Genomic DNA, 11,902 nt, shown 5'->3' with positions numbered 1-11,902 from the left:
TCTCTACTATATTTGAGTAAAGTACAGTGATTTTTAGTCAATGGACATATTACCTAGCCTGGAAATCCAGACCCCAAATCCGAAAGATTAAGGGTCTGGCATTGAGTAATGAAGTCACCAAGCACCAAGCGTGCATTTGAAAATTTCCTCCACAATATTGGAATACATACGACCATCACAACCACAACGGGCTGACGTATCCAGAGCCATACGCTTAGTAACGTGGAGAATGGTAGATTAAACTGTCAGCATTGTTTAGTTCGCCTCTGGCCCAACCTATATCAGACACACGATGTGATTGGTGCAGCTCGGCTACAAGGGTAAGAGGAGCATTACTAGATGCCGAGTACTCGCTGAGCAATTCAAATTATGCTCTGCGAGAACCCGATTTCAGGGTTATAATATCACTTTAAATCAAAATTAGTCCCTTTCCTACGATGGAGAACTATTACCCACATTTGTCTTTAAAAAAACACCAATAACAAAACACCATTAAAAAATGAGCAATAATGAAAAGATCGTAAACTAACTCAACCAGTTGTTCATATTTGTTTAAATACCTATGGTTTTTTCCATTAATCAGGGTAGCACAACGACCAAGAGCACAGTAACCACGTGCTTCAGGTGGTAAAGCTGCCAGTGGAGGCAGCAGCAGCAGCCGGGGCGGAGGCCCCAGCCAGCAGGGGACTACAGTAACTACCCGCACAAGTGGAGGTACCGGCACTGGGGATAGTGAGCGACTAGACCACCAGAGGACTGTCGACCTAGAGATTGGAATGTATGCCCTTTTGGGTGTATTCTTTTCTGTTGGCATACTGGTCTTCCTTATCAATTGGTGTCAGCTTTGCTTCAGGTAAATACATTATGATAATTGAGGACTCAATATGTTTATTTGAAATATAAAGGAAATAATATAAGGAAAATCCGCAATAAACATGTGTGGGTAGGTTAAATCCTAAGGCTTCTATCTATTAACACCACAGTTGAGAACTTCGTGTGGACCACCCTATGAACTGGAAAGGCCAGGACATAAAGCCTTGACAGACAATGTGTTTATTGCAAAATTTGGTTCACCCAGCGTCTTTTACCACGTGTGTTTCTACTGTCTATATAAAGGGTGGCCATTTTTCATATAATAAATCAGCACCGCCTTTTTTTTAAAATAGTACTTGAGTCATAGACTAACCATCGTCTTCATCTACAGATACGTCACAAGCAGGTTCCGTGCTGGAAGCAGAGAGGCAACATGAACCCACGCCCATGACGGGTGGCTGGCAACGAGGCCGACTTTTAGCGGACCACTTGACCAATGCCAGGGCAGGCTGCCCGATGAGTGCACCACATCATGACCGGGAATGAAGGAGGATACGAGGAGAACAAGTACTGTGAACGGGGCTGGTAACACCTGGTGATGGGCGTGAGCCAGGCATGGGCACCATTAGTAAGGGTGGGTGCACAGGTGGACCCGGGGTATCACCCATGGAAAAACTTTGCCCAGATCGGTTTCCGAAACCGCTCAGTGCCTTTCAGCAATCACTCTAGTGGCAAAAATGCACTGGCCAAGCGGGCATCTGAATAATTCCCCCGGATCCACAGCAGCTGCAGCGCAGTGCAGCCGCAAACGTAAGAGGGTCCGTTCACGTCTTTTGCCACTGTTGTACCCAATGTAATTTGGGTGGGGGGGGACCATACACCAAATCTTCAGTCTGGTGACCAATGGAACGAGGATGACATCAAGTGGGTGTGCAGGATAAGGACCTGGGTCAGTCTGAAATCAGAACCTACATGGAGAGGCTACAAGACAATCTGTGACTAATGGGAAAGAGACTGAGAAATGGAGGGGCTGAGATGAGTGCAGGAATAGGAACGATGGACAATGAGTACAATTCACCTGAATGCCTTTGCAATGGATGAGAGAGGAGAGAGAACAGGAGGAATATAAGAACAGCGAAGGGATATAACGTGTAGCGAAGAGTTTAGAAGTAAGGACCAGACAGTGTAGAGGATGCTTACATTTAGCTCCCCTGAGGCGATGGAAGCATACTGTAACAACTAGCTCACACATGAAATCAATGTAGCAAACACTAACATTATGAGTTTGTTTTTATTATTATTGTAAAGATATTACTGTAAAAATCCATATTGAAGTCACCCTTGGTAATAATGTTTATTTCAGAATACCAGTAAACCATTGCGTTTACAGTAATTCAGGGTAGTTTGAATAAACATTATCACTACCATTTAAACAAGGATGGCAAGAACATCATTTTGAAGTATTTTTTACTCATATGGTGGGTATTTACTTATGGCTGTGGCTGTGATTGATTATTGATAGATCTAGTTTTAATATTACCACGCAAGTCTACTGAATGGTTATATAATGATTAGTTTACTGAAGAATAGGTAGGTACATCAAAGATACAATCTGTTTTGTTTTTGTTTTTCACTTGACCCTTGCTTTTGGCATTGCCATAAGTGAAATGTAAAAATATAATATATATAGATATATTATATATATATTATATATATATATATTATATATATATTCCAAGAACTCAACTATGAATTCAGGCAACAGTGGAGCTGACTTTGGGAGATCTTGCGCTGTCTTAAAAACAGAATGTCAAGAGTTGAAAAAAGTATACACACAAAGACTGTTTCTCCTTGGATCCATACAGAGGCACTTTAAACTTGCACAATACAGACAGGAAAGGACATTAGCCACATGACGAGGCTTATTTCCTGTTCGTGAAACCCTCAATGGCGAAGCGGCATTCTCCCTGTATTCAAAACCAATCGCATAACCCCTGGCCCCTTCTTTGTCTGGGATGGACAGCAGTAGGAACTTTGTGGAACGAAGAACACAGTGAAATACGTCTGTAACTAAAAGGGGGACACTGAGGTGACTTATATAAAAAGGATAGGCTACAAGGTGGCTCTGGCTTGCAAAGCCTGAACACTTCTAATGAGGTTATTTAAAAAGAAAACATAGTAGGCAACAAGACGGACCAGAGTACCTGCAGGTTATACATGAACTTACACAGGATCATTGAATGAAACACAATACAAATAAAATGGAGTGACACTCGAATGTACGGGTCATGAAACATGTTTGTTTTGCTGAACATAGTTAGCATATTTTCCTTTGTGTCCTGTGTGTATTTGATAAATAGAATGTTTTTATGTTTTTTAGTTACATTTTTTTTTCTCATTTGGAAGGCTATAATTGGTAGCTTTGTTTCAAAGATGTATTAAGATTTAGAAATATATGTTATTATTTTTTCTTAGAGATCTATTTATTAAATAACATTTGAGAGGGTGAGGACAGAAAGAAAGCCAAGGGTTAAAGATCGAAAAGAAACAGACCTGTGGGGAATAGCACATAGAGAACACAGTGAAGGAAGGGAGACTGAACAGGCAGAGGTAGCCTCACCTTCATTAAGCTCAGGTGACGAGTCGTGACGAACGACAATAAAAAAAGGAAATGTAAGATTGTTAAGATTGCAATATTTATTTTAAATGTGTCACTGTTTCGGAGTACATGTATTGTTGTGATAAAAAACATGCTTCAAAGTGCTTGTGAATAAGACTGCAGGTCACTAGCCAACAACCGGTGATATTTTGTACATTTTACAGTGCAAATATGGTACACAATACTATCTATCACCACAATGTGAACGTGATCTTATTGGTTTCTTTTAAAAGTGTTCTGTCTTTGTTTAAAGTATTGAATGAATTATTGTCATGTACAGGGTAGGAATCCTTTACTCCTAATGAGATGTAAAAATGGAGGTAGTGATCACACTCAAAAGTGTTGAGGTTGATGAGTCCAAGATAGTCCAAGACACCATTTCAGAAAGAAAGCCAAAGCAATTGTTAAGATGTTGGGCCAGTCAAAAAGAAAACAAAACCTAAATCTGGACTACCACGATATAAACATTTCTGTTTAAATCATTTTTTAACAAGATACATGTAAAAATGCATATAAAAACACATGGTCAATTTTTCAGGTCTGACACAGAATTAATACAGGATTCAAAGGACAGAGAGCATGAATACACAGATAAGTGACCTGAGCTGACTCCAAATGGGGACTAAAGGGCTGCACAGCCTCCACCAAAGCATAGATATTGAGATGATGGCGACTTATACGTAGTCAGGACTCACATACGTTACGGTATCATCACTTACTGACACGGACTGCTGTGATTGAAAGGATCAGTTCGGTACACATTTGATAGTCGCTGAATGTAGAAGTGTAGCAATGCTTTCGATGAAAAACCTTTGACTCTTGACTAGAACTGTGAGGTGAAACATATTTTACCGCCTGTGACACCAATTCTACAGTTGTACAATTTTAAAACGTATGGGTGTCAATTGAAAAAAAATACAAGATTATTTTGAGTATTTAAGGCATTTCAGTTTTATTGATGCCAGAGAAAGACAAATCTTCTGTGTGTAGCCAATGTGGAAGGACACACATTTACTGCAGCTTACTGAACTACTGCTGAACTTTAGTACAGTTCCCCAGATACTTCTTTGCCATCTTTTCCAGCTGTCAGAAACAGCAGGGTAGTTTGTTGCAACAGAGAGACTCACGATAATTCGGTTTTACAAAACATTCACAAAGAATCATCAAGTGCAGAAACAAGAGCATTAGTTTATTTTTACTTTTCTCTGGTTGACAGGCTGTTTCGCTGGCATACAGGAAATGGATCCATCTCCTACAGAATAATGTTCATATGTAACCAATTTGTAATAGCAATTTTTTAGCCCATGCAGGTAGAAATGTAATGGTCATGTAGGGCCAAGTAAGAAAGGGTTTGGACAAGGTAAGGACAAGTGTTCAGTTCATACTAACGTTGACTTGGGGGGGGCAAACAACTTCTAGGTCACCAAGTAGAGTGTGCGCCCCATGTGGGCTGAGTCCGTGGCAGCGACCGTTGGTTTGAATCCGAGCCCCGGCCCTTTGCTGCATGTCTCTCCCTTTCCTGTCTTAAGCCTGTTAATCCTGTCGATAATGGCACAATTTAACCTAAAAGCAAAAACAAGGTTGACTTTTTCAATATTAAATGATGGACCACATGACCATTGCAATCATCCAAAAACTTTTTTTCTATTGCAAACAGTTTCATCTGAACTAAGTCGATGAGAGAGGTTTTGAGAGCATCTTGAGGCTTTGAACTGGTGATTCAGTTGTTCTAATGTTGTCACTCAGCCTTTATACACACTTGTGGGCTAGTGTTTACAGAGGATCGCACAAATGGTGGCTGCCTTTTCCTGTGATTTACATTATTAGCAACTGCAGACGCCAATCTTGCAATAACATTTGAGGTGAAATAAATATACTACCTTAACACCATATTAGTTTTGCATATGTAACAGCATCTCTCAACCACACTTGTGTCCAGACCAATGTAGGCTGGCATTTTTCGAAACAATTGGATGAAGCCAAAGCATACATGATGTAGCAGTCGTTCAGCCAGCAAATCAAGCAGTAAAAAATAGGAACTCTCAGTGGCTCTTTGTGCTGAAAAGAAAACCAACCACTAAAAGCAAAAATACATATTCTCAAAGAAATGGGTACATTGTTAGTTACAGGAAGGTACACATGGCAACAGTTGAATGGCTATGGGTAGAAGAGATGCCAGTGGACACAGCCCCAACGTTGTTTTTTATTTTTTTGTTCTTTCTTTTTGCTATGTCATGTTTAACATGGTTCATGGAAGCCAATAAAGACCCATAACCAAAACAGCCTGCTCCTATCTTTAAATACTCTTGATGTTTATTCCATGTGTGTAAACAAGCTCTTTAGCTTCCTGCCATGATAATCGATAATCTTGTATTTGTGACTCTATACTCACGTGTTACAAGCTCTATTCGTGTCACAGAAGGTAGTAAGTACATGTTAGAAAAAATTTCCTTCAAGAATAGACAGGAACCCCTGAATTTATATTAAAGTTAGGGTTCTCCAAGTTGAATCAGTTTACAGTACTCACAGCATCAGTACAGAAAATGACTCTGAAAAAGCCTTCTACAACACTCTCGTAATGCAACGTAGAATGAGACAAATCTCTATAGTCGTAATAACGAGCATGTTGTCAGTTTATCTCAGTCCAGGGGGCGCTGTTCTTCTCCCCGTCACACCGTGCTCCAGACTAGGACAAGACAGTGGCTCCCAGATACCAGATGGCGACCGCAGTAACAGTGTTCTGTCTTGTTGTAATACAGTTTTAATACTGATCAAGAGAAAAAGTATGTAACATAATTTTTTCTAACGGTACATGTAGCTGGAATTGAGGAGCTTCTAAAATGACACTGTCTGAACATTGTCACAGATTTATCAGAAGAGCTGTCATTTTCAAAAATGTGTTTCTCAAGGTGTGTTTTTTTCAAATGTGTTTCTCGTGAATAGGCAACTGCATCGTCGATGGCTACAAGACCACAGCAACTAATTTCACTAATTTGTGCTCTTTAATTAGGAACTAATTAAAGTCTGGTGGCATCTTTGGTCTGTTTGAGATAAGTAGGCCTGACTAGAACCAATCAGCGCTGACCACTTCGAACAATGCTGCTGGTAATGAATTGTATCCAATTATAATGATGTCAAGGCATCAAGGCAAACTGGGCAATCCAATTACTTTTGCGTGCATCAACTACTGCATGATGGGAAAATGATTTGCTAATTAGAGTTAACATCTATTGGCTTAAATGTTCACCAACAGATACGATATTCTCTCAGTTTTTTGGCTCCTAAGCGGACATAGGTTGGATGGTCACATTTTACAAATGAAGTAATACCTCTGAGAACCACTGATCCTTTGAGATCCCTTGTAATTTTGTCTGCTGCTCTAATCGCTGGGTTTTTGTGAGCTGCCGCAGGGGCCCAAACGGGAGTCTGATGAGGGAGAGAATTTACACCAAAAGTTAATTAAGATAATGCTTTGTAGCCCAAGGATTACCACAGATATGTATAAAAATTAGTCTCAACGTAAAGTTACATTTGATCTTAAGTGCCACCATCACCCTGTGGCCTAACTGGACTTTCTCAAAAAGTGGTTAAAAAAAAGCTGTTGTATGAAAAGGAGGAGTGGTGGGAAGGACAATTTTCCTTAGATATGGGCACATATCATCACAGTGGTGGGTTGTGGGTAGGCAAATAATCCCGAAAGGGGAAACTATTTTTTTTTAGACTGGCTGTCTACCAAGACATGATAGAGTCATGCCAGTCATGTCTAAATAATCATGATACTGTCTGTTACGGTTCTATAAATGGATCTAGAAGCAGACATTAGGGAGATGAACCGTAACTGAGAGGTTCCCAAATACTAGTTTAGGCTGGAGTGCAGCATATTCCAGATAACAGCTCAGAGCAGGCAGGCAATGTTTTTGAACACGGGTGGCGGACTAGGACAAGCCAGAGAAACAGTAAGTTAACCACGGTCAAAAACCTGACAAACTGGCAAGTAGTGGATGAAGGTGTATTTCACTGAGCCAGTTGGTTACTAGAACAGCAACGGTGTGATCGTGCGCTCCAGGCAACCAGTAACTCGTGTTTCACAACCTTCTACCCGTGAAAGGGCCCTGGAACGCAGTCACAACCATTGACCGTTACGGTCTATGAGTCAAAACCCTAACTTTCTACATGTGTCTCTGTACCAGGTCGGTGTACACATTACAGTTTTTGATTGTCATACACCACACACAACACACATACACACACACCAAACACACACACACAAACACACACACAAACATTGGGGACCTCGGTTGTGCCCTACAGACGCCGGTGATTAACAGAGAGAAATAGACACAAATAGGCACATTGTAATCAAAACAATACACATATGATTGTGGACTACTACAGGTTATGATGAGTAAATTAAGCCAAAATATGTAATGAATCAAAACGTCAAACGTTGTAGCGCTAGCTAACGCTAGCTGGACGGGCTTGTTATGATTTTGCCTGCCATAAGCGATATAAAATAAACATAAAAACGGGGGACAATGCCATAATTAATAGAAAATAAGATTGAAAATAAAACGCACTTATAGCAGTAGCTAAGCATACAACTGGCGGAAATCCATTCACTTCATTGAAACCAAGATCAACAAAGAGTTTCTGCACGACACAAAGTGTTATGGGGTGGGGTCACTGTCATTTGGTAAAAAAATTAGATTTTAATCATAGACCGTATATATTTAATGGTCTAGATTAATATTTCGTTTCATTATGTTTCCTCAAATAGTGAAACAGCGCCCCGGTAATGACTGGTCACCGTCAGTCAAAGATTTCACAGTCGAGGCATTCGGAGGAGGGAAGCCAGGTGAAGTTAATTAGCTAGCTAATAGTTTATTGAAGTATAATGTTACATTAATTGTGCTATGTGAAAATGTGACAAGTCGTTGGAAAAGAAATGATGATAACTCAGAAGACAGTCTTACTCTAGGCGCCTTAATAGTAACGTTACGCTACAACATAATGTTAACGTTAGTAACGTTAGACGAAACAAAACGTGATTGTACTTGTTTTCCAGTGTCAGCTAACGTGACGGTGCTATTGTGAGACAGCTATACAGCAGTGACGAAAGAGAAGAGGGTAACGTTTCTTTGAAGCAACAACCAACGTTAAATGACAGTTATAGGAACTGGACTGGACCATAGCATAACTCCTTTGACAGAAAGGTGAGTCAAATACACAAACTGTCTGTCGGTCTCTTATCGCGCTAATATTATTATTAGTTTAACCGATGTCTTTCCGGCTGTCTGTGCAAAAAACCGCTGTGTGTGGCAGACCTATGGTTAGCTAAACTTACTGTTCTCTGCCTTGTCCAAATCCGCCACCCGTGTTCAAAAACTGCCTGCCTGCCTGCTCTGAGCCCGCCGGGCTTTGAATAATGTTCCCAGTTTTGCTTGTTTGCTTGTTGATTCTGTGTGATTTGGAATAAGCGTGCAGAAGGTCTGCAAGCTTCTTCATCATTGTTGAGTTTTAAAGTTGTATTTTAGTAATGAGTCATAACTAAATACATACTGATGGTTCTGTTGGCTGTTTGTTAGTCAAACATAGCTAGCTAGCTAGGAAAATGAGTGACATGATGTTTGAGTTAAGGTGACAGATTTCTCAGACAAAATCCGGGGACATTTTCAGCTCAGAAGCGTATTTACCTCCAAAACAAGTATGTTTTTATTTTGAAAACTTAAAACGGGGGCATAGACAGAGCTGTTGTCTTAGGGGCTGAGCCCCCCCCCCAAGGTCTGCTCTAGACCCACCCCTGCGTACCTCCTACTCCACTCCACTACACCTCAAGATAGAAGTCCTAAATATTTCAAGATAGAAAGTCTTAATATTTCAAAATATAAAGTCCTAATAGTCCTAAATTTCAAGATAGATAGTCCTAATATTCAGATAGATAGTCCTAATATTCAAGATAGAAGTCTTAATATTTCAAGATAGAAGTTCCAATATTATAATGTTGTAATGTTACTTAACTACTGACAGCTTTTGCTTTACTGCTCAAGGCTTGTTTCTGCAATAGTCATGAGAATCAGATACAACAAAAACTACTGAGGACATATTTTCCTTTGACAGTAATGCAGTATTAAACGAGATTGCTGCAATGTAAGTTAATAGGATAATTGTCCAGCTTGTTTTACGTTCATAAAAGTGCTCGTTTAGTGCTAACAGACTCAGATTAATATTCTAAGGTCTGACAACATTATGGGAAGGATTTTAAGGAGGGTCGACCTTTCTGTTAAGATTAGATCCTTTTTAAAACAATAAAAGTCCGCGAAATTGCGTTCGCTAAACGCACCCGAATCCATGTAAATAATCAGTGATTTAGCATTGTAACACACGGCTTCTAAAACCTCTCTGAGCACCGCGGTCTGGCGGTCTGGAGGTCTGGTGTGTTGGGTGTGCGATTACGGCTACGTTTTGTCAGTTTTTTCTTTCTTTCATCAATCGGGTCTTTCAGTCACAGTAAACCGGGGACATTTCCGGGGACAGATCAGCCGGGGACAGGTAGCCAAAATCGGGGACTGTCCCGGAAACCGGGGACGTCTGGTCACCTAGTTTGAGTGGTCAGTGTTGGTATGTAAGTTGTAAGCAGGGTGTAGTGATATGCAGGTATACGAGTAGACCCAACTAGAAAGCCAGGATTTCCATATACCCACTAAAAATGCACCAAGGTCAACGCAACAATATACTTCCCCATTATATTTATGATATATTTGAATTGTCATCTGTGTTTTTTTCTTCACATAAGCTAAATAAAAGTACTCCCCCCCCCCCCCCCCCACCAAACGGTGCTAAAAAGGTATCTTAAAGGAATTAAGTTGTTGATGCTCAAAACTTCCCTGGGGGAGGACACCTGACCTCCCCACTATGATCTGGACCCCTCCCCAAATGCAAATTTGGCCAACATACATAATCAGGATGGCCGCGGGTCTTAAAAAGTCTAAAAGTCTTCAATCCTTTTGTCTTAAAATTAAGGCCTTAAAAAGCATTAAATTGTCTTAAATTCAGATTGGGTAGGTCTTAAATATGTTTGTGTCATGTCACGGTGAAATGCAGGCAATTGTTGTCGAATATTTTCCGGGAGACTTTGCGCTGCGTGTCGCGGGAACATAAGCCCTTGTACATGTCCTATCCCTGACCAATCGGCTATCCTAACCTTAAACACTCCAATTAATCAAGCTGCTTCGTGGGCGGGTTTGGCATGGCCATAGTCAGTGAGATTGTATTTCGCGGGATTTTCATAGTAATTTAGCAGCATGCAGGTGATACAGTAATTGTTGATAGCCGTCTAGAAACATGGGGAAATGCAAGTTCAGTGACAAATGGTTGAAAACAACGAGTATCATGGTTAAGGGCGGTGCCTGAAAATGCTATGAAGCGAACTGCGTTATGTGTCGGAAGATTCAAAACTTGGGCCAATGGGGATCAGAGTGGTGGAATCGCACGTATAAGCAAAAAACAGAGAGACTAGCCTACGTAAAGGCAGCCAGCACCCCGCCACGCTAGTTTTGCTCCACCGCTAAAAACATGTCACGCTACAACGCTAGATGTTACGATGGGAAAACTACAGCCAACGCCAGCGACCTACGAGCCAGTTTGTGGCTCTACGCCAACACTCCGGGCTGAGGACGTGACAAGACACATATACAGGTCAAATGACGGGACTGAAGAGTTTCCAAGCAATGCTTCCAGATTCAAGGCTTGTAAATCAGTCTTAGACAAGAAAAGACCAGATACGTGGCTAAATTTGGATTTGCACCATATATCAAAAAGACACCTCATCACAGAAACAAAAATGCGGGTGCGTTTGTAATTATGTTCGACAGACACTGAACCAGACAACAAAAGCAAACAGTGGACTTGCATGTGCGTGTATCGTATAAATTGGTAAGGACACTCTTTTGGAAAGGCTTTCTCAAGTGCAAAGTCACTGTTTTGTTTATTATAGTATATGAATTGTTTTCCAAAGCTCAGGAGTAGACATCAAAACTTGAACAAAAATTGGTCACATGGAGACCTGAAAACACACATATAGATATATACACACACACACACACACACACATTCATTACCGCACCGCAAAACACTCATACACACTGCTGTCTACTCTCTTTCCATGATGAGTCCTCCACAAACTGCAACCCATCCATCTGAATCTCTCTTACCCAAATGTTTAGAAAATATTGTTTTAATATAATTTAGGAAAGCAATTAAATTTTGATGTTATGCTTTCAGATTACACACATTAAGTCAATGTTCTTAAACTCAACAGATTATGATAATTTTACCATACTGTTAATTTTGTGTTTTTCTTGGAAAGATTACTGTATATTACCACTTTGTATTTCCATCGTAAATTTGGTCTTAAATTTAATTTAGAATTGG

General features: G+C 40.4%; 1 long non-coding RNA gene across 1 annotated transcript; it reads left to right on the top strand.

Moving 5' to 3' along the window:
* Positions 1-16: 16 nt before the first annotated feature.
* Positions 17-7,883, top strand: LOC116689008 (uncharacterized). The gene is made up of 3 exons (XR_004331908.1): positions 17-26; positions 4,928-4,930; positions 7,821-7,883. It is a non-coding gene; the product is annotated as an uncharacterized LOC116689008 (long non-coding RNA).
* The last annotated feature ends 4,019 nt before the right edge of the window (positions 7,884-11,902 follow it).

The sequence above is a fragment of the Etheostoma spectabile genome, chromosome 5 (genome assembly GCF_008692095.1).
Source record: "Etheostoma spectabile isolate EspeVRDwgs_2016 chromosome 5, UIUC_Espe_1.0, whole genome shotgun sequence".
Lineage (NCBI taxonomy): Eukaryota > Metazoa > Chordata > Actinopteri > Perciformes > Percidae > Etheostoma > Etheostoma spectabile.
The sequence above is the reverse complement of the archived record's forward strand: the minus strand, read 5'-3'. Positions and strand labels throughout refer to the sequence as shown.